The following is a 26,032-nucleotide window of genomic DNA, read 5'->3' on the forward strand; positions in this document are numbered from 1 at the left end:
CAGCTTCATATGAGAATGAATAATGGATTTTTGCTGCAATATAATTCATTGTCTGAATCACGTATATTGCTTTGCAAAAAGTGCTGACCCCGCAATGTTGGGTGTATTTCCAACCCTCTTTGCCCGACTTAATCTCCTATCTTTTATTTCTCATTCAGCAAACCACTTATCCCCTATTAAAATCATTTTTTATGCCCGGCAACCAATCTGCATGAGCAGCATTAAGAAAACACTCCAATTAGAAAATTGATGATAAGGCCCACAACTGTTTTGTCCATTACACAAAAGTGACAAATAGGTGCATTTGTACAAGATTATGTGTGTACAGCTTACTGGAACGCTGACGTGGAGCTGCACCCAAGACTCGAACGGGCTAAATTATAGAAAGTACTACATACTGTGGCCTTTAATAAAAATTTGCAAGTAGAAAATGCAATTCCTGGAAAGAAATGTGTGGGGATCCTTTTGTTCTACCTTCATTACTGATACCATGATCACTTGAATACTGAAATATGCATGATGTTCTAAAAAAGGGATACAGTATGTTGCAGTACGAAGCGGACCGAGGTGCATCAGCGAGATGTTCATGAATGAATAAACAAACTATGACATTGTTGACTTATTCATGTCGAGCTTTCTGACACACACTGACTTTTCACGTAACTGAAGATCCGAGAAAGCCAAATGGCCAAATCAAAGAGAGCTATAAAAAATGAATCTTTTGTCCCCATCACCACTAAAAATAGAGCTGACTGAGAGCTTTCACGTGTCACTAAATAATGTGCACTTGCCCAAAAAGTGCCTCCTTTACTTAACCTTTAAAAGTTAGATACAATCATTAATTTCAGCTCACAGCCGAGGGCTTCCATTAAAAACAAACAATTACCCGGCCTAATTAAGGAGGTGTCCCATACTGGCGGGATTGTTTATTCTCCTCAAGCTAATTGCTGAAATTCCATTTCTCACAACACAACACATTCACATAAAAGAATATTTGAAAAATGATGCAAGACAAGAACACTGAGGACAGGCACTGCCATGTTTTCACAAGGTAACCTGATTGCTATCCATACAAAATGTGTAAACACAAACAAAAGTTTTATCACAGGCTGTATTTATATTTAACGTCAAGCAATTATGGTTGTCCTTTTTGTTCCTAAAAAAAGCATCACTAATAGTTTGCACACCTGCTTCATATTTAAGAAGTTCCGGGTAGAAATCCCAGATCAAGCTTCATTTTTAATCACATCCCCGTTATGGGTTCCCTATCATGATATATATTTACTTATATTATATGTACCCAATTAAATGAATGATAAATGTTTTCAATCATTCATTTTCTGAACCACTTATCCTGGTACGCTCGCAGGGGGTGTTGGAGCCGATCCCAGCTAACTACAGACACAAGGCGAGGGACATGCAACTGTAAACAGTACGTATCTATCTAAAAGCAAAATGCAGAACACTTTGACTGTCAAACAGTTCAACTTTGGAGGTTCCAGTACATTACACTTAAAACTTTTCCAAAGACTTTAAATTCATAAACAGATGAAGCTCAAGGCAAACTGTATAAAGGCAGTGAAGTCATTGATGTTTTCCTTTTTTCAAAGTACAAACACTAGACCTTTCCCAACTATACACACTCAGAAGCCATGCGACACGCCTCGCAGGGCCCACTGAGGGAGACGAGCACTGCATTTTGCAACACAAAGCATGAGTTAAAATAGAGCGCCGCCTTAAAATAAAAAATAAAATAAAAAAATCATCCAGTCAGCATATTCTGATGATTAAAGCTATACGTTGTGCCAAGGTGATCGTTGAAGAAAGCTTGGGACTGGAACAGTTTTACTTGGCAGGGGAGATGTAATTAAAAGAAGAGCAAACAAGAGCATCTCAATGTTGATGCTCTGGTTCTGCTCCATTAGAGGAAGAGACCATCATTGGTCTAATGTGTCCACAAGAAGCTGCAAGAAAAAGAGAAGGAGTTGCTTGGGTCCGAATGGACTCGTTAATGAGCTGCTTTTAAAGACTGCCCAGCCGACAGAATGACTCCAGGGAGTAAGGCACACACTGTACACAGACAACAAGCAAATACTGCCATCAACTAATGAGGGGAAGGACAGGCCACATGTAAGGGAAGAGCATGAGCAAAAAAGGAAAATAGTTTTCAACGCAAATGTCAAAAGCGTGTAGAATAAGGCTAATGGCAGCTGATCGTAAGCTCTTGTTTGCGCGTCAAATGATGCACTTGAAAACAGCCCTTATATATTAGCCTGCTGGGAAACACAGATTAGGGCGGAAGTAAACAAAATATAAAGTTTCTTGCCATGTGCTGACATTTATAATCACCTACTCATACAAGGTGACATTGACTAAGTCACCAGTTATTTCTGTTGCACATATTCTGTGTAATTTTACGATTTATGGTCGATATATCCTTCCAGATCAATTAATTCTTACGACTACCTACACAACAGGAGCCTTTATCCACAGTTGTTTTGGTCCTGGGCCTTAACGAGAATGAATGGTATACTCTAAAAAAAAAATATTATTTGGAAGTTTTAATAGTTTGGACATTTTTTTAAAGAACACATTCAAGCAAGACTTTTCTGTTGACAGCGCACAAAGCAAAGAGCAACTGCGGAATGACCCAACATATCTGAAAGTAAAAGCTATCAATTACCATGTTTGTGATCTAGAACAGAGGTTGTATGCAGTGACCTCACACAAATTCAGACAAACAAGTTATTTGGTACAAGGAATAACCTTTTTCATTCATACAAGATGGACCTGAACTCCTCTCATCCAAAGAAGATCATTGACACTGACAAACACACGTCTTCCTCTGAAGTGAGCTTTGGTCTCATTTCAGTGGTTTTTTCAATTTTAGAAGATTTAATTACCTCATTTATCAGTCATATCTCAAGCCTCCTATACTCTTACTCAACGGCCTTTGTTGTGACAAGCTGCCCTCTATCTTGCCCCACTGATTTATTCGTAGATGACTTGATTTGCATTTTGGGACAGTCCAGGCGACCTTAGATTAAAGCCGTCGCCACAAGAACATCCAGAGAAGAATATTCCACAAGAGTGCCAACTAATCTAACCAATGAAATATGATGGTGCCAGTTATCAAATCATCAAAGGAGCATGCGACAGGGATATATTAGAGCCGTCTCTTAAGGTAATCACACCAGGTCCCTGTCGGAGGATATCAGAATTGGACTAGTAGCACATCAGTCACATTCTGCATTAAGAGCAAGAAACAGCTTTCACCACTGGGTATTCATTTTTCCACAAAACAACAGGGACTCTTTGGGCGTTTGTCCCATGTAATTGGTTGGTGACCAGTTCAAGGTGAAGTCCACCCCTTGTTCAATGTCATCTGGGAAGAAGAGGAAGACTCAAGTCCCAAAAGATGACCTGATACTGAACAAAATACATCACAATGACCAAAGCGCAGTGAAAACAATAATGAAACCAGTTTTGACAATCACATCCTCGTCTTAAAAGTTTTGTTAAAGATATTCAGATGATCACCGGATACCACCTTCTCGGGTGTTTACGCATTTAAAAATGAAGTTGGAGTAATTTTAAAGAGCTTTGTTCCTAGTATACAGACTTTGGTGTCTCGCTGCTTGGATGATAGTGTGATTAAGAGCGCACATTTGGAATCACGCTCTGCCTATTATAATCAGTAACCAGACCTCCTGTTGCTGTCATGCAGGTGTGAGATAGGATGTAGGATTGTTTTCCTTTGGTTTAAAAAGCCAAAAATCAATGCGAGACTCCCAGGAGCTCAAGACTCTGTACTAACATGGTTGTGCTGTGTCTGTCTTTGTAATGTAATGCTCTTTGACTGCATGGAGTCCCAAAGGCTATTTTCAGTCCCATTCCCATGACGATAAAAGACAAGTCTTTGCTATGCTTGGACAGCGACCTATAAAGACGATCTTGGAGCACCTGAAAGTATGGACAACATGAATTTGCCGTCTTCTTTTTCAAAGGACAGTGCTTTTAGCGACCGGTTTCATAAAGAGCAATTGGTTTGACCCTAAAATGCTTTTTTTCGACCTCCTCTGCACCTTTGAAGCATTAGAAAGAACAAATTGGGACTGGGGCTGCTCCTGAACAAAGCGAAATTATAAAAGCATATTATGTGAGTTCTGGCTAAAGTATAATGTCAGTCATGGATGACTGTAGTTACATCTCCCTCACACACACAGTAATTGATGTGACAGAGCCTGACATTTTAATTTGCCTGGTTTAATCCTTGGGAATGAAGTCAGTGGTATGATACAGTCGCTTTACTGAAAGGGTACATCCTTTGTAATGGGTAATTTTGCTTTGATTTTATACTACACATACTATATATAATCTGAATATCACTTAGCTAAATCTATTAATGCAGAAACCACTCTAGTGAAACTGATTGATGACCACAACAGCAGAGCGTGAATCAAATTGAAACTGCAGTACAGCATTAAAAAAAAAATAGACGCACAGCGATGATTTTGTATTTTAACACAATTTCAGTTGTTAATCTGATTCTGCCTCATCCAGACATGTTTTCCCTCCCTACCCAACCAAACATAAAGCCATGCTTCCAGACCATGCACATCTTAAAGATGCAGCAGAAGTCTGCAAATTACAGTTTTCCACTACAGTATTCATTCTATTTAACCTAATAATGTCAGAAGATATCATTAATGGATCTCAAAGTCTTGAAATAGCTGCTGTGCTTTTCCTTCATGTTAAGGTCAATGTGGATATTGACCGTCTAATTTCACATTGTGTATTCACCGTGCATCCACTCATGAAACTTAATGCTCTGGAACACTTGACCCCCTCAAGTGACAAAGCAGCTGAGTGATATTGCCATGTGTGCATGCATAAATCTTCAGCGCAAATAATATGTCAATGTTCACCCACTATCTTGCTCCGAGGCCTCTCCGTGTATACGCATCATGGGCTTGAAAACGTTGTAAACCAAAGGGCTCTGGGGCGATCCAAGGGTTAATGGAACCGGTAAGCCCACATGCTGTTGAGAATCAAGGACTCAAAGTGACATGACCGCAATCAGTGCTTTCAAGCTGCTGCTACATGCTGTCTGGCAAAGTTATGCTGATGGAACGTGTACGGGCGCGTGCCTTTTGACATGCATCAGACGAATCAAATGTGGTCCCCATTTCTACATTTAATGCAGCAAACACTACAATGGATCAATAGGCATAAAAAATATACACTCAGTGGTTGTCTCTGCACTGCATCTTTGCAATGATTTACTGCCAGCTGTTTTCAAAGCATGTTCCACATATTGCCTGCCAATTTGTACCAATTTGACTCAGAATATTTGGTTTAGACGCATCAAACCTATCAAAAGAAACATGCTACTTCAAGAGGTACAGTGCTGCAACAAAGGACAGTTTGGCATCTTTCATGACTTAACAATGGAACTGGAACTGAAACAACCGTTTTTTTTCCATAGAGAAAGAATCCAAACCAGGAGTACATGAAATACACTTGAGATTCGAGAATGTGACAGCAACATGTCATAAGTAAAAAAATTGACCATTGTCAAAGCTGCCAACGTTTCAAAAAAACAAAACAAAGAAACGGCCTGTAGTACAGTGAGGATTACCTCGTTACCACTGGGCTCCAGTGCGACCAGATGATGGATGTTGTAGAGTTTGTTTGAGGAGAGAATCATAAATTACTATATTTGAGAGTCAGAATACATTTTAAACAAAAAAGATGCGTCCAAAAAAATGAAACATTCTGGCTGTAATGCATTGTTTTTTGTTTAGTTTACAATTTTGTTCAAGCACCAAAAGCATAGGAAAACAAACAAGCCAGAAAATGTGCAGTGGACATTCTGAATACAAACAATGTGAGCAAGTAGAAGAGGTTATAAAAGTTCAGGCTGAACTCTTGAATGCATATATTCCCAAGCCATTGTAACAGCCAAACTTCCAGCTTATTGTTGTTGTTGGTGCGTACACTATACTTTTGCTCGATTCCACTGTTATTCGTGGACAAATCACAAAGAAATTTGGTAGGTATATTGTAGGTTCCTATACGTATAGAGTTGTGGACTATTTTGTCATCATCAGGGATGATTGAGAGCTTATTGCCACCTGCAGGTTAACTGTTAGAGGACCAGTTACTGCACAGTTATTTCAGCTTGCCACACTGTTTTCCAAGTTCAATTGGGTTTTCTGTGATTTAATGGAAGCCAGTGAAGTGTGTTGCCTATTACTGGCTATTTGCCCCAACTCGCGCACGACATCCGTGAAGAAAAGAAACAAAGAAAATCAATGAGCAGATCCCTGGTTAACTACAGCTGTGCAGAAATAAATACAAACTATGCAAGGTACTACCATATTAAATATGTCAATATTGTCTTAGATTTTTGTGCTAGTGGGTGTAACAATATAGCAAAATCCTTTTGTTTTCATGAATAGTTACTTTCCCTCATCCTAGTTAATCCTTCGCAGTGTATATTTTTCAACAGATATGAATTTCTAGCTCATAAGAAGTGTAAACAACAAAATAACCAATATACTGTCAGACATTTGGTATGCAGTAATATCAAATAACATCAGCAAACCGACTCCAGCAGAGCCCCTATCAGCCCTCAGGCTACCCCAGGATCTCACAACAATGCTACGGCGCGACTGGTACAAGTGCATTTTACTCCTAGAGGTAAAGCTAAAGTGCAGGAGTCTGAGTGAATTAAAGTCTTTTCCTTCACACATCACTGTACTAACCTACCCTCGCTTGCATAATTACCCTTGCAGAGTCATGCACCGTGAGATCAGTAACAGGCTCGGTTCACACCTAAAGCTTGATTGAGCGGCAGATTACAGCGAGACGAACACATTGGAGCATCATAAACTGACACCAGGTCAGCACAGGCTTGTTACGCTTCAGTGTTGAGTCATACTACAACGATGATTGAAGAGTCCACACATTGGGAGTTTGGTATATTTTGGCTACTCAGGACTTTCCCCCTTATTTATATGTTCTAAATAAAACAATGTTTGCCTTTAAGATAATAAGTAGCAAAGGCATTAACAATGAAAATTGCTGTGAAATTAAGTATTCTCTTCAAAAGATGTAACACAGAAAATGGGCGTGCAAGTCTTTAGCACAGGCCTCTCTACTGCTAACACGTCTAGACGGTCTAATTTTGAAAACTTGGATCATGAGTTGATAGGCTTCTCTGTCATATTGACTGGACTAACAGCTGCTGCTTGAACTGCTCTCCCTACACAAATCCCATATTGAAGCTTAACCAAAGGCTCTTTTAATTTGGGATGTGACAAACACCCCATTAGGGAGAGATCTTGCTTAAGGAGTATTACCAAGAAGAACGCAAATAAAGAAAGCCTTAGCTCTACTTATCCTTGTAGTATCAAAAAAATAAGATGAAGGGCTTGTTTAGTATGCTCCTCCTGTTCTTTGAAAACGTCCTTGCTTTTTATCAGATGGATATTAGTTGCCGTACACTCCCTCCACCTCATTTCAAAGCCGTGTATGCTATCCTTTCAGTTGTGTCATTTATCATCTCTTTTTAATTGATGCAATCAAAGCTGATTGGACAGAAAGTTAAAATACTGTATTGTTCAGAGGTTTTTAGAGAATGAATTTGGCCTTTGTCCAGCACTATATAGTCGGTCGGAGACATCCATAGCCACACAAAAATAAAGATTTCCATTGAATTCAAATGATTTCAATGTTCAGAAACCAAATGCATGGATATTGGGAGATTTGTGATCTAGGGCGACATACTGGATATATTCCATAGTTTATTTTTCAAAAATCAAAATGGCATCCTAAGTCTAAAAAAAAACTAGTGCTCTAGGAGGTTGAAACATCTGGGTTCCTCCCAATAAGATACGATTTGACATACAACACTCACAATAACGTTCATCTGGGGATACAACAATTATCGATACCCTAATTGGATACAAGTATTGTGATATAACACCATATATCGCCTCCTGCACTCCGAGTTCAAAGTACCACTCTACTGTATTCTTCAATGTCCTCATGTGAGACTATTTCATATAAGGGGACAGCTTCCCTTTTATCTCTCTGTTTTATTGGCAGTGTATCATTCCCCTTGTGAGTTAAATATACAAGGACCTATTAATGCCAAAGTGTCACAGGTATATTTACTGTACGTCCACATGCGACGAAGAAATATATGACGTGCGTTGTGCCTGCACATGATGCTCCGTCATGGGAATCGGTGACTCATTAACTCTGCCGCTGCCTGACTGATAGATGACTATGGATAGACAGCTCGGATGTGGGGGTATTCATTTTTCCCAGCGCCCTCCCCACTCTTAAACCCTTTCTCCCTCTCTCTGCGTTACCTCTGCGCTCCTGCGCACTCACTCTCTCGCTCTGTCTGTTTCTCTTTCACGTTGCCTGAGCATCCCGGAGCTGCCGGCAGCAGCAGCAGCAGAATCACTGGGAGGAAGACTGTCCCCACCATAAAAAAAAAAAAAACGGACTGACAGGCAAAACACATGGGAGAGTGAGGTTTGATGGACAACAAAAAAGCGTATTATGTCCAGCTGAAGTGTAGTGAGAGAAGGTGCTCCACTTGCGGCTTCACGTCCGCTTCGGTTCTCTAAGGACCTCCCATTGCACACCCCTCCGCCCACCTTGATCACTGCCTAGTGCTGCGGCTGCTGAGGGGCACGCTGGAATGACCCTGACGAGCAGGAAGCACAAGAAGATGCGTTCTGCCGCCAAGGAGGACAGACTGAGACTTTATCCGTGTTCTGCTGGACAGCACACCGCTTACCTGCGTGGCGCATGAATGCCAATGTAGGAAGGCATGGCTGTGTAAAGGGGGTATTGACAGCAACCACACTGGACCAAAAGGACCTTTACAGAGCAACGTGCAGGTGAGATAACATCCTCATGCAAGCTTTTGTTTTTTTTAAACTGGCACGATCGTTCATTATATGCTGAAGGTTTTTGCCTTCGTGTTCGGCTGCCGTTGCTGCGCTGACTGTCATTGATTAGAAAGCAAATGGGACTTTGGCTGAGCACTGTGACAGCACAATAATGGAAGATGCCTCCTGGAGGACGTGGTCCGATATCCATCACACGTCTGTGGAGAGTCAGTGGAACGTAAGGCCGGGATGAGAGAGATAGAAGGGGGGAGGAAAGGGAAAAAAGTGAAGGTCTGTGGCATTTCATGTGATTTATGTCACTGTCATGTCCTTTGGAAAAGTGCTGTTTGGGGATTGTGGGGGGAGTGGTGGACCTTCTAGGCTAGATCCATAGTATAACATTAAGAATTAAAGGCAAGAAACTTTTTTTTGTCATTCATCCCACATTTACAAAGGCGATGCAACACAATTTAGTAGCAAAAAAAGACCTGTGTGTAGAGTAGAGTAGAATCAACTAGAATTCTGCGATTGGCTGGCCACTAATTCAGGGTGTCCCCTGACTGGTGCCCGTAGTTAGCTGAGATAGGCTCCAGTACCCCCAGAAACCCTTGTGAAGATAAGCGGTACGGAAAATGAATGAATGAAAAAAATTCAAATGACAGATCCATGTACTTTTCAGAGTGAAATCTAACTTGACAATATACAAAACCAATTTCTCCAACAATATGAAAAAAATGGAAACTTTAACCAACCTATAACAGAAAATAAATGTCCAAAACATGAGAAGGGAAGATAAATCTAACATGACAAGCTAAGTAGACTATCGCACAAAAACAACTCAAGGCTGAGTGGAGCACTGCTGAAAAGAAATACTTGTTTGTGCCAAATGCAAATTCACAAGAGAGAAATCTGATTGCCCACTGGCTTTCCTTGCAAAAAATACTTTGATATTGCTAGTTGGAACAATTTGACATTTGACCAGGTTTTACGGCAAATCGAAGCGTTAAGTCCTCCAAAATGTGAGTTCTGAATTGCCACATAGAGCAACTGCCAATCCACCGTTGCCCATATCAGTAAAGTCTCTTTTCGGTCTTAACATCGAGAAAACGGCCATGTCCATTGCCTTCAAATTCTCCTCTAATAAACTTAGGCTTATTACATGAGTGCCAAATGGTTATTCTTCTTTTCATTTTCAATAAATGTCAGAGACAAGAGGCAGCAACAGCAACCCTAAAGTGCATTTCAGAAATTGGCTCGGGGTGGATGCACTTGTTCAGTGTTGCCTGTGGCTGAGAGAGATGAGCTGTCCAATACTGTTGCGTAGAGCATACATCACTGCATGCGGGGCTGTAGAGCCGGGAGGAATCAACAGAAGGAAAGCCATTACTTAGATGACCAGACTCCTCTGATCTCATCATGTGGAGGGGCAGGTTATGGACACTGGACATAGCCAGATGGAGGGAATTAGACAGGTTGAGCGAAAGAACACTCTTTAAGGCTGCCATTTATTCCACATGGCAGTGTGTTCACCATGCCGGAAACACCGTTTCATTACAAGGTTTGTTGAGAAAGTGAAGTGGCCGATTGTGAAGGCCATAAAATATCAATGTTTACAATCCAGCCGGGCTGACAGTGGTCCTGCAGCAAAGCGTCGTGGGCGTCTGACGGTCTACTTGATGTTCTTTTACAGAAACGCTGTTGGGTATGTAAGCTTTTATAGCCAGTCACTCAGTGCGTTGTTTTCTGTCAGAGACTGAGGAGTTGATTCGAGTTTCAAAAGCATTGAGAGGCTATGGATCATAGACTGGAGTGTGATGTGTTAGTGTAGATTAGAGAAACGCAAACAGCGGTTTGGGCTTGCCAACTTTCTGCTGCCACATATGGAAGAGTAGCCAAGCATGAGCCAGAACGCACAAACAGAAAGCTCTCATCATGTAATTACATGGCTTAAGATCAACATGCCACGTGAACATGTTTTGTTAAAGGCCAAGCTAAAGGTTACGCATAAAAGAGAACGACAAAAAGGAAATGGCGCAAAATTGGAATCTGGCCTTTGTCATTATAATCTTGCTGTGATGCTCGACTGGCAAACTTTCTGTTGGCAAGCATTTTCAAAGTAGTGGCTTGATTTATGTGGCCTTCTGTGTACTTTAGGGCTGCCACAAACTATTATTTTGATATTCATTTTTTTATAACTCCATTTGCAATTAGTCCTTTCATTAGATTATAAATAAATCACATTAAATACTGTTTATTTGAGTGAATAGAATTTATTATTTTATTACCTTTTTTATTTAAATTAAATCAAGTTATAAATTAAACATTTTTAAAATAGATTAATAGAAGAAACGATCATTAACCCTTTTTGTTCTTTTTAAATTTGAAATATATCATTTTAAAAATAAAGTTTGAGAAAGAGGATATAATTGTTTTTCGATTTAATTCTTTATAATAAAAACATTTAAAAAAAATAATTAAGTCAAAATAATTGGATGGCGATTGCCTTCCATGAGTTAAGATGCTCACAAAAGAGTATTTAGGCCATTCTGGTATTAAAAATGATTCTAAATGAATAATCAAACAATTAAAATAGCCTACAAATTTAACATTAGTTGTCGATTATTTTTTTGGACAGTTCTAATGTTCTGTATACCCAGTTCACTGAAATTGTGCGGAAAAGAGGCCACAGAACCTCAAAATATTATGCAGGCTTAGGAGGTTTGAAGTTAGTCTGCTAGAATTCCCTGATGCCAAAATGATGATCTGCTTCCCAAGTTTTTAATGCAATTTTAATGGCATATATTATTGGAATCGTCACTGGAATGCTAAATTTTATGAACATTGGAGCTGTAGCTACAGAGGAAAAAAAGTCAAATTGGAAATTATTTCAAACCTTTTTCTTTGAGAGTGGTAAATAAAACTGCCCATATCAATATGGATGTGGCTGAGTTCAAGTTATACAACCCCAATTCCACTAAAATTTGGGGGTTGTGTTAAACATAAACAAATAGTTTCCAATTTAACAAAGCTTCCTAAGCGAAGGGGCATTCTGGTTGTATATGTTACATTAATTGTGGTAAAAGCAACAAAAAAAGTGCCATTGACCCTGAGAATATTTAACAGTTTAGAAGAGTGTGGTGAACTATAAATAAGTTTCTAGGAACATTAAAAGCAGTTTAGGCTTTTAACAGGGATTTTTTTAAATCACTATAGAGAGCATTAAAATGAGAGACAGTACATTTTAGTCTTACAAAGTATTTAGTAGTTGTTAAGTACGAGTCTCTGTGGCACATACAATTTTTTAATTTTAATCTTACCACAGCTGTTTGTCGCCTGTCTTGCTCACAATGTTCATGCAGTTTTCAAAGCACTGCTGTTTCCAAAGGCATTTGATTTTCATTTAATTTTAAATGGATTCCTGTCTAAATATAACGTGGCTGGGTGGCGACCTGGAGGCTAGACAGTGGCTATACTATTATCATAATTGATGAACATTAAGTAAGGTAGAGCCATTCCAACCACAGGCATTATGGCAATTGGGTGGAGCTCAACAGAGGAAGTTAGGTCTATTTAAAAGATTTTTTATTCCTGAGTTTAAATACAAGACACTTGGGCCGCCACAAGAATTTAGTTTGAATGATGTTGGCTAAAGTCAAAGACAAATGTCTTACTTATCACAAAACATTTGGCGGTTGAACTGTATTCATGGCAAGACAACACGATAGGTCATAATTTTGCTTGTTCTTTGCCAGCAAAGACCACACTGCATTTTTTTTTTAGAAAAATTGGGTTTTTTCACTTGCAACTGTCTCCGCCAACATTGATGGCGAACGAGTTTGGTTTAAAGTCTGTTCACCCTCTGATTTTACTCTCGTAGTGATTTGTCATTCTGTCTGATCCCTGAGATAAGGCAGTTAGCCCTTCACTTCACTCCTTTCTGTTGCTCATGTTTAATTTCCATTACCTTTCTGTCAAAAAAACTGGCAGAAAATGACCACAAAAACTCGCAAACACTACGCCAGCGGTCACAAACCGATTACGCAAAGGGCCACTGTGGGTCCCGATCTTTGTTCCAACTGATCCAGTGTTGACAACTTAACCAATCAGGCTTTTAAAATAAGTAGCACCTGACTACTATCAACTGATCAGAGTTGCAAAACGTGTCCAGTCTGAATGAAAACCTTCACACAGTGCAACCTTTTGAGGTCCGGTTTGAGACCCTGCACTATGCCAATTATTATCTAACTTAAGGAAAATAAGGTGGAAAATGACAATTACGTATTTTCCGGACTATACGTCATGCTTGTTTTCAGTTTGGCTAGGTCTGCCACATATTATAACTGTTGTTCCCTATTTTTCTATCACTTTAACATATGTCGTATGACTTATGCTCCAGTGCAACGTATATATTTTTTTCCTTTTCATTGTGCATTGATTGTTTGGCTAATGCAACGTATATTTTGAAAAATACTGTAGTAATGCTAACAACCCAAACAGTACATTGCATGATATGACAATGAGGGAGCAATTGAGGATAAATTATGCTTGACTTTTGTTCCAAATTTTCTTTGTGCCTACATTACATCAAGTCGTCATTTGAATAAATGAATTTAAAAAGGCAGGTAGTCCATTTTTTCCTCGCTTTTCATTTTATCTTTTGATTGGCATGGAGGGAAACCAGTCAAGCTTAGCGGAGGAACCAATGTCAGAGCCCCTTTAGCATTTCACCCAGCCTTCACAGTGTCTGACATTGATTGAGATACATGACAGCAAGTCAGAGCTTGTTTGTGCATGAGTCACAACAAATGCAACGGATCCAACTTTCTATCCCCTCCTCCTATATGGAACACTTTCAGACTTTTAATTAAACGATGAGACTAACTACTAAAGTTCAAGACAATAGAGCAAAAATATTAACCCCCTAAAAAATACCAAAGCACCAAAAAAACAAAAATATTCTCAAATCATTAAATGCCGTATGTTTACAGTTTGCCATTTATAGGGAAAAGAGTAGTACGTAGTTTATATCTGGATCTAATACACAGTGCTATATAGTATACAGGAACAAACTACACAGCGGTTGTTTGAAAAGCGAACCAAAAAACTAAAGCCCCAACTCACGGTATATTACATTTAAAAAGTATCATTGTTACTAGGCTGATGAATATAGATATCCATCTGTTTTCATTTCACAATTTCACACTTGTACTCTGCAATAGAGTGTGGAGCCCTTACCTAACTTGGCCAGTTTCCCAAACTATCAGCTACGAATCAGAAGACAGAAACACTTCAAACAAAAATAAAACTTTGCTTATTACACAACAGTGCAAAGCACATTTGACGAGAAGTCAAGCAAGATATCTTATGATATCATGTTGCCTTATACAGGCGATATTAAATGCCGAAAAGATTGTTACTAATAAATCTATTCAGTCAGGCGTAACGCTGTGACGTAGCATTCTGCTGAGACTAATTTCCAACAGTGGGACATTGGCAATTATAATGGCAGTTATACAAGGAAGATGCCAACAAATTTCAATGTTCTATTTTCAGATTGCAGATGCCCAACATTCGATGATAACAAGATATTAATTCGATTCGTGAGTGATTGATTCACAGTTTTCCGTGTCACTGTGGTCATAACCATCGAAAGCACCACATGTTAGAACATCATAAAAAGGCCACTGATGTGATTGCAACCATGTAGAAAACAGATGACTGCAGCGTTTTCTGCAGTCTCCCGCGCTCGCTTTCATGACAATAGGCTCGCTTTGCAGCCCTTTTCATTTGTCAACGGAGGAAAACAAGGACCCCAAACGTATCATAGGTTTGTGTGCACTAAAGAGAAAGGTATTTTTCAAAAAACGACAGGAGGGGAAAAACAGCTCAAGGGGACATTGCAGGCGCATAGCATGATGCTTTTGTGGGATAAATGAGCAGCTAAGTCAGGTAGACAGTCCTATAGCATTGAAGATTTTTGCCAGAATGAATAAGTTTCTGCATGCAAAAATTAAGAATAGACAAACAGTGTGTAATCTTATTTTTCAGTTTTTCAACCAACTCCACAAAGGAAGGTCATGTCCCACAAGGGATTAAATCCTCAATCTCAGCAGTGTGAGGTGGATGTGCAAACCACTAACTGCCTCATTATTATATTTTTTCCCCCAAAAATATTTATCATTATTGTACTTACAAAAATATTAATTTACAAAACAAGAGAACAGCAGAAATTCTATGGAACCTTGGCGACATTAGCCTTGAACAGTGGTGACAAAGAGAGGAAAGGTAAAGCAAAACATTAAATACTGTGTCTTTGAAAAGGTAATATTCATGTCATAAGTGAATATGGAACGTGTGAAATGCAGCTATTGTGATATGCAAAGTCACATTAAGGGCTACATTAGATTGGCCCGTACCATTTATACAACCGGTGCTTCCAACTTTACAACCATCATCGTCATGACAAGCACCATCAACATTATCTTTGTTATTGCCACCACCTTCTCCCTGCAGCACTTTCCCTCTCTCACCCTCATGTCCCTCTCTCACACACTTTCGCTTGCTTTCTCACACACTACATAATCATCATCATCATCATCATCATCAATTGAGATGAGCTTTGGCAATGCAGGGTCACATGAGACCCCTGCTTTCGTTGCTCTTGGCATGTATGATATGTAACGAGCACAGCGCATACAGCCTTTGGTCTATATTGAAATATTGTCATTTGAGAAGGTATTCAATGTATACTGCAATGTTTTTTGTGTTCTGTACATATACATAATCAACCTGTATTATTTATAAAGTTAACTCTTTTGTACACTATGGATGTTCCTATTACAAAAGCACAGTCAATGGTAGCCTATGAGTCCATACTTAAAATGAATAGGTGAGTGCATATTTATTTATTCATTCATTTTACATTCCACTTATCCTCACAAGGGTCTTAGGGATGTTGGAGTCTATCCCACCCAACTATGGGCAGTAGGCAAGGGAGGCCCTGAATTTGTTGCCACCACAATGAGACATAAGTCTTTTTCCCCTCCCTCTTGATACTCTAAGATTTTCTTGCTGCACACTTAGATCTGCTTTTGTAGTAGACCCCATTTTGGCTTGACTCTCAAGCAAGGGTGTTATATGTTGGCGCAAACTGCCAATGGAAAAAGCAGGCTTATTACGGTGTTACACATTTGCAGTGATCTACGCTCAATGAGACAAGGCCAAGTGAGAAGCAACATGCCAAAAACGGTAGCATTACTAAGATGCAAATGTAGACACTGCAGTTTTCATTTACACAACATAGCCACTTTTTTTGGGTAGGCTAAACATTCAATGCAATGACAATGTCAGAAGATTACAAACAATGTTAGAAGGAGAGGCTAAATGCTCCTTTAATTCCATTGCGGGGGACTGAGTTCCTTTTACTGTATCTCATATGCTTGAAGCTAGGACCAGGAGTTTGAAGGAATGGAAATGGGGGAAAGACAGATGGTAGAGGATTTACATATTTCACCCTTCATAGTACATGACATAATTAAAAGATTAAAGGACCTAGGAGGGGTTTTGATGCATGGAGGGCAGGAGTGTAAACTCATCACTAGAGATCTACGATCCCTAAGAAGGTGCATAAGAACCAGGAACTGTCATCAACCTATAGTTGGATGTAATATGAAAGCATCATGCAGGATTTAGAGTTTCTATCCTGACTAAATCTAGCAAAAGTACAAATATTCCTCAATTGCAAAGATGGCCTGAAATTCCTAGAAAAAAATAAACTTATACGATCATCAAAGTTAAATTAATGTATACCTGCATTAAGTTTGCAGTCATTTGGGAAGGCATTTTTAGAAGTATGGACTAAAAAGACTAAGAAAATGCAAACCGGTCTTTAGTGTTATGGCAGTAAAACGTGAACAGATATACTGATATTTTCTCAAAAATTGCAAATTCACTGCCATTACTTTGAACTGCGAAACACAGACACAATTGACCACAACACTACACAGTAACATGCAGGATTTAAGGTTCATTTTTGCTTGCTACCATTAGCTAAAAATATTTAAATGTAAAATATTATATATTTTAGCATATAACTGAGAAGATAACACTCGCTCCCGACTGTCTAATTAACGGTATGCCTGTACTGTAGGCGGCCAGGTCTCCAGTGACTGTTCAGTGAATTCTCTGGAAACGGACCATAATAAAGTGCTCTTCGACCAACAGCCATGAGTGTAGCAACAAAAAAAGTCATCTGGAGGCTCTTTTGATTGTGATCCACGTCTCCACGCAGGAGCAACGTGATTGATTAACCCTAGGGGTGACAAAACCATGAGTTCTATCTATATAGCACAAAATTCCTGGTTTGTATTTAAAGGAGTGCAGTGACTTACATGTTTGCTTGTAATCTCAGCAATAAAGACGTACAAAATTGTCTTTTTTTTCTTATCTGACTGAGGAGAGGTGATACATTGAGCATGTTTAACTTGAACGCATGCACTCAAAGGGGAGAGAAAAACAAAGTATGGATTTAGACAAAGCTTCATCTAATGGCCTGACATTCCGTGTGGGAACGCGGTGAACACAGGCAGAGTAAATTCTATCAGCGTGTATAACTTCCTGACAAATAACGCTGACAGCAGTGTACAGCTCAACAAACAGAAAACATGAATAATGCACTTACTCATGAGAATCAAGTCCAAATATGACAAGAGATGAGCCCACTGCGATTGTGCACCACAAAATTTGAATTGAAACAGTAGTCTGTGATTAGGCGCAATGGAGAAATGAGGAAATTGCCTCCCTTACTTTACATGCATATACAGTGGATAAAAACAAAAGAGAAAAATGGAAATAGCGCCTTACCCTATGTATGTGTTGTCTTAAACCAGGGGTAGGGAACCCATGGCTCGGGAGCCATATGTGGCTCTTTCCATAGGTGCGTATGGCTCTCCACTAACCTGTGAGGTAAAATAGGGAAATCACTGGTGAGAGAGCTGAGTCCCGAACGCACTAAAATGAGCGTCACTGTGGCGTTGACACTACCTCTACCACCACTTTAATCAGAATTTTGTTTTTTATCACTCTTCTGCATGCATGATATCATTGATACTGATTTATTAGCAACAGCATAACAATGTTGTCAAAAGAATTCTGAGACTTTTTGTACTTTAAAAGTGGTGAAATGAAAAAAAACACACAATGTATTTTTACTTTTCAATTCTGAGAATGGCTCTCAAGAAATAACATTAGAAAATATGAATTGTTTATGGCTCTCTCTGTCAAAAAGGTTCCCGACCCCTGTCTTAAACTATCACAACCTCAACCATTGTAATAAGGCTTAGTCTTGATTGATGTTGACAGAGAGGTAGAACTAGGCAATTAATTGCTGGTGATTGATCACAATGATAAAAAATTAAGGTCAATCAGCCTTGACATTTCATCCCTCAAACCTGACGTAAATGTCTTTGTTGTTGCAAATTCATATAAGAAATAGCGCTTTTTTCATCTGTTGTTATTGACCTTGTATGTTTGCCGTTGGATGTATTTCAACGTATTAAGTGCTGCTAATTATCTTGTTCTATGTGCTTCATAAGTTAGTAAAAATTTAAAGCACTCTCTAATGTTGACATTTAAATTTATCAGTTTAAAAAATGTGAAAATAATCCAGTTTGCATACTAGGTTTTCTTTAATGTTCTTTTCCTGAGATTACCAGATTTTCCAAAGAGTTTTTCATTTTATTGCTGTGAAGGAAATTTGGAGTTGTGCATTGTAGCATACTGAACCGTAAGTTATATTTGCTTTGTTACATTTTTGCTACCTTGCTTACATTAGAGTATTTTTTTTAGATAACATCGAGTAAAATTAGCTTTATTTAGCAAAACGTATAAATTATTTATAAAGGAACAGTTTTAGGGAGGATGGATTTAAGATGGCAAAGCAAAATGTATACACACATGAATAATGCATTTCTCCATAAAATTCCGAATATTTTCATGTTAGTGCCAGTTGGGAATTTTCTCCACGCTAAACTTTGGCTTTGGTTTGAAACAATAAACTGTAATCCGATTTTAGGTTGTGATAAAGTAACACTAGCAGTTTGTCATAAATGGTTTCATCCAGCTGTGTTATACAATTACAGCTGCTGAGATGTGGATTTCTGTCCCTCTTTTTCCACATGATGGAATTGATATTGAATAGATATTGGATTTTGCCAGAGCATGAAGTCAAATTAGTCTGTGAGTCTCACCAGCAAGGATATTATTCATGAATAGGCCTTTGAAACCATATTTACATTTATGTGACGGCAACGGATGACTGATGATTAAACTGAGCCTCTCCGCATTGTAGTCATATCAATATTCACTAGAGTAAAGCCTGCTGACATGTCAAACACTTTACAGTACCTTAGCCTGTCGTCTCAGACATAGTCTGCATTTCAAATGCTTTCTGGACATGGTATTGACTTGCTGTTTATTGCTTCCTGCTAACTTGGAAAGCATGTTTTACTCTCACACCAGATTAGCTCTGGATACCAATCGGAGAAAAGAACATTGCATATAAAAGGTTTTATCTTGTACTTTTTTTTTAGGCATCCAATCCATTTTGCCCCACCAGTAAATTTGGATTGGACGCCATTCGCTGTCAGTGGCAGTGAATGAGCTCATGTATAATTTACTCTCCTTTCACATGGGTAAGGGGTTTTAGAGAAAACTGTCTCGTGTATGCTAAAAATCAATTACTTGGCTTGTCCTCTTGACACATGGGAACAGTCACCTTTGATTCCTTAATCATCAAGGGTATGTCAGTGTATAAAATGAAGCGTAACCTCTCTTTCTTACTCACAATGGCTGCTGTGAACAGTGCAGCTGACTGTAGATCAAAATCAAACCCTGGACTTCCTTGCTCCCAGTCTTTAAAGTATTTGCCCACACAAATTATCAATGGTTCCGGAGGACGAGAGCCGGGCGCGTTTACCAAAAACAGTTATCCTTCCCTCCAGTGCTTTTTTTATTTAGAGACCCAAATATTGTGCTGTTCATTCATGACGCATGAAACCATGAACATCGTCAAGCAAAGCTTTTATCCAAAAGAGGACACTCAGTGGTTGTGAAAATGCTCCAGGCCTATTTTTAACTGAACTGTTGCTTGAACCATGATGTGTATTTGTTATCGCTTTGTAACTGTGCTTGCTGTGCTGTCCCTTTCTCTCTTGACTGGATGGCTTCCTAGAACCAGGAGAAAAGCAGATGACTTTTCATTGGCATATGTTTCTTTTCAGATTGTGATCTTTGCATTCCATAAAATATTGGACAGAATAAAAGGCAGTCTTCCTCTTGAAATACTTTGGGGAATACAGTGGTGCCTGCATTAATCCATGTCTTGAAGTTCAGCATGGTCGGACAGTGTTTTGTTTGCTCCTGTTTTTTGGCTTTTTCAAGAGCTCCTTTGAGACAAACGAGTGGAGGTTACAGCAGCTGGCAGAGAGGAGGCTTGTTTTTGATAAGGGGAAACTTAACAGCCATTTTTAATCACCAGCTCCTTACATATATGGTTCACAGCAGCTGGGAGAGGAGGACCTGAGCCGTGCATTACCAAGGCAGATCGTAGATGAAGCCCTATTACTCTCTGGTACCATCGACATCCACACATACAGTTTGTCTTTTCCCTTAACAAGTCCATCTCTAAATGAGGTCTTGTCTTTTTTTGATAGGCAGACTTGCTGAGGGTTTCCATGCACAGCCTGAAATAACGACTACAGTGTAGTGAAGTGTGGAGGAAGTCAAATATGGAATAAGATTTGGACTTTTAGCGGAGTTTTAGCACCCTATCTTTAAAGTAAATGAGAAAGCCACATATTGTATCATGCTTCATTCGCTGCCACCCCTCCCACTTCAAATAGATTGGACATCTAGTGCAATTCATAAGTTAAGCAGTGTCTGACTAAGCCACCATAGCTATTATTTCACAGTCAAGCATGCAGCAATGTACTATAAAACATGGTATCGGCAAACAGCCGGGTGTCGGAATTGGTAGCGGGAGTCGGAAAACGGCATCAAAATAACACTATTCAACATTTTTAAAAATTAATATTTCGTGTTTTAAATGAAGTTTTATTTTATTACCATATAATGTTAACTGTATTATTTTTAAAAAGCACATTGTCATGTGTAATACAACTAGTATTGTTCAATATTTGCTGTTAAAATGTCAGTTCTTAATATTCTGTCAAGAAAATTGTTCAGCATTTTGCTGCACTGTCAGATGAAAGTAGAGTGGTCATGTCTTGATGAAAATGTTCACAGTTTGACCCTGATGTTGCGACACCGAATCGTATATTATAAAAGTGGTATGCTGGCAAACTTCACGATCTATAGATTTGTCACCTGTGACATCATTTTTTCAACCAGAGCTTTTTCACCCGATGAAAACACAAAACGGGCATCCAGAGATTTACGACACAGGCCATAATGTCCATAAGGAAAATGGCTGTAAAGATGTGTTGCTGGAGAGTGGGGGCGAGACTCCGAATCATTACTGACCTCAACCTATAACATTTCATTTTTCTTACTCTCCTACTTTCGGTTCAAGTATAGCGGTCCAGTGCAGGTGGCTTTAATGATTTCGGCTTTACGACTTTTATTTGAGAATGGCAAAAAGACTCCCACACAGACAAGAGTGCCGAGGAGGAGACAAAAGGATACGATGCAACGATTCAAGGCCGGCAGGGGCCCCGCCCATTTTTGAACATCTTAATGCAAATTTATGGTTCCCGCTGATTGCAGGCGGGACTGTTTTGCATATTACCTATCAACCCCCGAGGAGAGTGCGATCACTCATAGCTCTGTTCAATGGTTTGTAACTTGATGAACTGCGTATGCAAGTTGAAAAGGGGCCGAGTCAGCTTCTTTAGTGGAAATATTTTGCAAATGTTAACTCGATTGGAATCGTTTTGAATTTAAACTGACACCAAAAGAAACTATTTCTGTCTTAACACAAATTCATTTATTATATCGACATAATTCCATGTTGTCGACAACAGAGAGGCATTGGTAATGATTGAGAAAAGGTTAAAAAGAATCTTTAGGGATTATATTTCTGAAAAACAGAACCAACTTTAAAGGTGCACGTAAATTACCATGTGTTATTACCTCATTGAATCAGTTTGCTAGGTTTTTTCATATGCCTCTTAAATATCAGTTATGTGGATGACAAAGCAGGAATTTCATTATACATGGAAAATATCTTTGCCTACTCTTCATATTGGTTAATAATAACACTTAACTGTAACATCTTGAATCCTGAATCTTTAATTTGGGCAATATCTTGATTAATTTGTGCAATTAAATGTATGAACTGTATATCAATTGATTAGGAAAACGACCAAGGCACCTCTCATACACATGGAAGATGAAATTTTGCAATTAAATACCTGCCAAGTGAGGGCAGCACGATTGATTTTCTTTAAATATAGACTCCTTCACTTCGAATGCTTGAGCACAAGGTTCCTCATGTATGAGAGTAGCACTCTGTAATCGTTATGTGCTCAGCGCCTCATTCTACGGAGATCTCTTCACCATAAAGTATGGGGAAATGTCACGCTGTTGGATTGGCCGCAATTTCCTGAAATAGACAGCAAAGTCTTTTTGTTTATATCCCATTGTTAATGATTGTAGCTCCTCAGCCCAGGTTCAATCTGCCTAACTTTTAGAAGAAGAAACTTGAAGATAAGAGAAGTTCATTAAGTGTTAGTGATGCACTGATACGGAACTCTAATGAAATCAGCGGTATCAGGGAATGCTATGAAATAACAAGCTGATCCGACGCAATATGCTTTTTTGAGCAATTGCCGTCCTTCCCAAAATTATGATAAAGTCTAAATGTGTGGCGTGCATTCATATTTCTGCTGACCTTCGTTCATTTTCTGCCAACCCTCCGATTTCAAATGGACCAGAGTTCAGCATTGTCACTGGAAGCGATTAAGTTAAAAAATAAAATGTGTTCTTTTTCTGGCCAAGTTGGAACAACCCACCATTTAGTTTATCAATAATCGACATCCAATCGAATTACAGCGGGCAGGTGGCAGCTAGCAAACATCCATTCACGTGCTCCCCATTCCTCCTGATCAAATGGAATGGACCTCTAGGGCCGTCATTTGCAACCAATGAGTTAAGCGTATTTTGACCAAACCATGATATCCATTATTTTCCAGTCAAGTTAGTATTAAAAGAGAGACAAACATATACATATGTATTTTTAAAAAACATGTTAATGGTTTAGACTGGATTAGAATAGGTTTTGGGACCCAAAAAATACTGGTAAGTATAATGAATTGTGACATGAGGAACTTTGAAGCAGATTTGTTGTCATTTAACCAAAAGTCCAAAGTAGTAATATCGTAATTAAAATGAATATTATCGAAAGACCGGGGATTATGTAACTGATTGATTGACTCAGAAACCTCAGTCTGAAATATATAATCCTTTCATCCCAGTTTCTAAAAACACACACTCCCCATATCTTCCATATTAATGGGCCTCCCCATATCTTCCATATCAGTGATCCTAGAATTTTTAGTTCCTGCAAGTCGAAGCTTTTACAGGTCTTCGTTCACAGTATGACTTTCAAAGCATTTATTCCAGTGACTTAAAGTAGCGGAGTATATGGGCCAATTAACAATGTTTGTAAATAAGTTTCAGGGCACAGCATAGTCCAGTATTAACTAGTTTTTTATTTAAATTAGTTTAGCTGGGGTGCAGCTATAAAGCAGAGCCAGCCTTACCCAATTTGGCAAACTAGATTTTCGATAGTTCCCCCTACCCCCCCGTGCTTATGTAATTAATATATAATATATAAAATGGGTTGCATAACTCAATAAATGTTGGGTAACACTGAGCAAGCATTTTATCCTAAATACCATAGCAAAAACTCATGGGATATCGCATGATAAAACAAGCAGGTTGATCTGTAATGAGGCCCATAGTTAAGACTTCCCCGAATATATACATAGTACATATATGTATAGATATGGATGGATGATTAGAACAGAAATATATGTGCTACAGAGTTGCTTCTATTTTCACAGTCTCTTGTTATGTTGCAATATACTTTTGATTCAATTAACCTTTATAGCAGGTCAAGTGAAAAATAAAGTGAGTGAGGGGAAAAGCTGCCATAATTCAAGTTGTAGTACATCAATATTTTGATATAAAATGCTCCTTATCAAGATAGATTATTTCAGTATCACACAGCACTAGGTAATTTCTTTGCTCTTCAATCATAGTGTAAATTTGTAATTCTCACCATTTGTACAATAAACGTCCAAATGTTGCTGTCCTTAGTGGAGTGCCTCAATAAAGCAAGATGCCCGTGCAATACAATAAATTATGGTGCTGCTATGGGGGCGTGTTTTTGCTAGTTTGACATTATGAGTGAAAAAAGGGGCGAGTGCACCAATTAGTCACTGAGAGCTGCTGCCGTGCACTCTTAAAAGTGGTCACAGAGTACATTCAGGAAAGAAAGTGGATGAGTGGGCTGACAAACACAGAATGAGCTAAACACTAAAATAATGGTGGTACATAAAGAAAGGATTTACATTAAATGCATTTTTTTTTAGAATGTAATATCATTTTACCTTTTGAAAGAGTAGTATTCTATTTTTCATTTGTATACTGGAAAGGGTGCTGTATATTATTAATTCCACTGGAATGTAAAGCATACTTTCAATTTTTGGGAAATATAAAGGGTTTTAATTGCAATTTAAAATGCAGTTTACAACAATAATTGGGAGGTATTTATGTAGTATTTTGAAAATACTGCATGATGTCCTATTTTGCTGTCACTATATCTACCTTTATAGAGGAAAATTAGTCCAGTAAATATGTTGCTCAGTTCTTACGTGGAACTGAAATGTCACATTATTTATGTGTTCTGGTGGAAATTGGACCAAGTCCAGTTCCTGCATTGAAGTTGAATCTGTGACCTTATAGCATGTGCAATTTGGCATTTTAAGAGATTTGATTAATCAATGACCTTTGCTATGCTGCCTTTGTGTGAAGATGTGCCCAGCATGTTGGCATTAGTCATATATTAAAAAAACCCTGCTGCAGGTATTTAAGGGATATATTCATAGAGAAAGTAACTTTATTGCCTTTGCAAGAGTCATTTTATTGGGGAACCCGAAAGGGGAAACTCCATGTAAAGCTGTTATTTAATGTGGTTTCTACTTGGAGTAGTAAATACCAAAGCAAGGAAATATACATATTGGATTAGATTTATAAGTGCATGTGCATGTCGTCATATAACTGGAAGCAATCTGAACATAATTCTTGTTTTCTGGAGAGACAAAAAAAACCTCACATTTAGCATTTGAAGCTATAACCTCATATAAAAAGGACATGGTTGGTCTGAAAAGAACAAATGTGGAAATTTGGTTGTTTAAGGGAATTAAGTATGACATTTTAGGAAATGATAGGGTTTTTGGGTTTCTAATGCATTTGTTAGGATTTAATATTTGTACAAGTCAACACATGGTAATGTACTGAAAGCCCAATTGGACAGTGGACAACTGAGCAGCCAATTTTCTCATGACTTTTGGTCCCTTGAAAAGTGTGAGGCATATTTATACTTGTAATTACCAACTAGTAACACCATTAAGCTTTTTGGATGTAAATACTCTCCAACCAAAGTTGAAAGTTGGTAGTAAAAGCATATCCCTGCTATATCAAGACTAACTATACTGTATCATATAATAAAATATAATCTAGGATGCAGTTATATTAGGGAGAAGCCGATCTTACATGAGGCTTCAAACAGTCCTGTGTTATCTCAGCTAGTGCAGAAGATCCATCAAGTCAGTTACAAGGTTGGTGCCTCATTGATTTGACTTGTTTTCCCCACCGATTAGATCTCGGTGAATACCAAGGCCTTGTCAGTCCCTTGAACTGTGTCTGGGTGCTTCAGTTTATTTCTGACCAACTGTCACATGGACATTTGAGAATTAGCATCTAGGAAAAAGTTGCCATGAAATGTCTGCTGCAAAGTTCAGTCATGACAAAGTGCCCATCACATGAATGCAGATTGGATGAACGAAGGTCGTAGAAGACGTTATTTTACTTTC

The 26,032-nt window shown here is 38.6% G+C and overlaps 2 protein-coding genes across 3 annotated transcripts in view; one reads left to right on the forward strand and one right to left on the reverse strand.

The window, feature by feature from the left end:
- LOC144082204 (uncharacterized) overlaps positions 1 to 17,799 on the reverse strand; it is a 53,926-nt gene extending 36,127 nt beyond the window's left edge. The window contains exon 1 of the mRNA XM_077609164.1: positions 17,778 to 17,799. The gene's annotated coding sequence lies outside the window, so the exon portion shown is untranslated. The remainder of the gene's footprint in view (positions 1 to 17,777) is intronic.
- LOC144082202 (FERM and PDZ domain-containing protein 3-like) overlaps positions 8,527 to 26,032 on the forward strand; it is a 58,097-nt gene continuing 40,591 nt past the window's right edge. For both annotated transcript variants that reach the window (XM_077609157.1, XM_077609160.1), the window contains exon 1: positions 8,527 to 8,924. The gene's annotated coding sequence lies outside the window, so the exon portion shown is untranslated. The remainder of the gene's footprint in view (positions 8,925 to 26,032) is intronic.

This window comes from Stigmatopora argus, chromosome 9 (assembly GCF_051989625.1).
Source record: "Stigmatopora argus isolate UIUO_Sarg chromosome 9, RoL_Sarg_1.0, whole genome shotgun sequence".
In the NCBI taxonomy this organism is placed as follows: domain Eukaryota; kingdom Metazoa; phylum Chordata; class Actinopteri; order Syngnathiformes; family Syngnathidae; genus Stigmatopora; species Stigmatopora argus.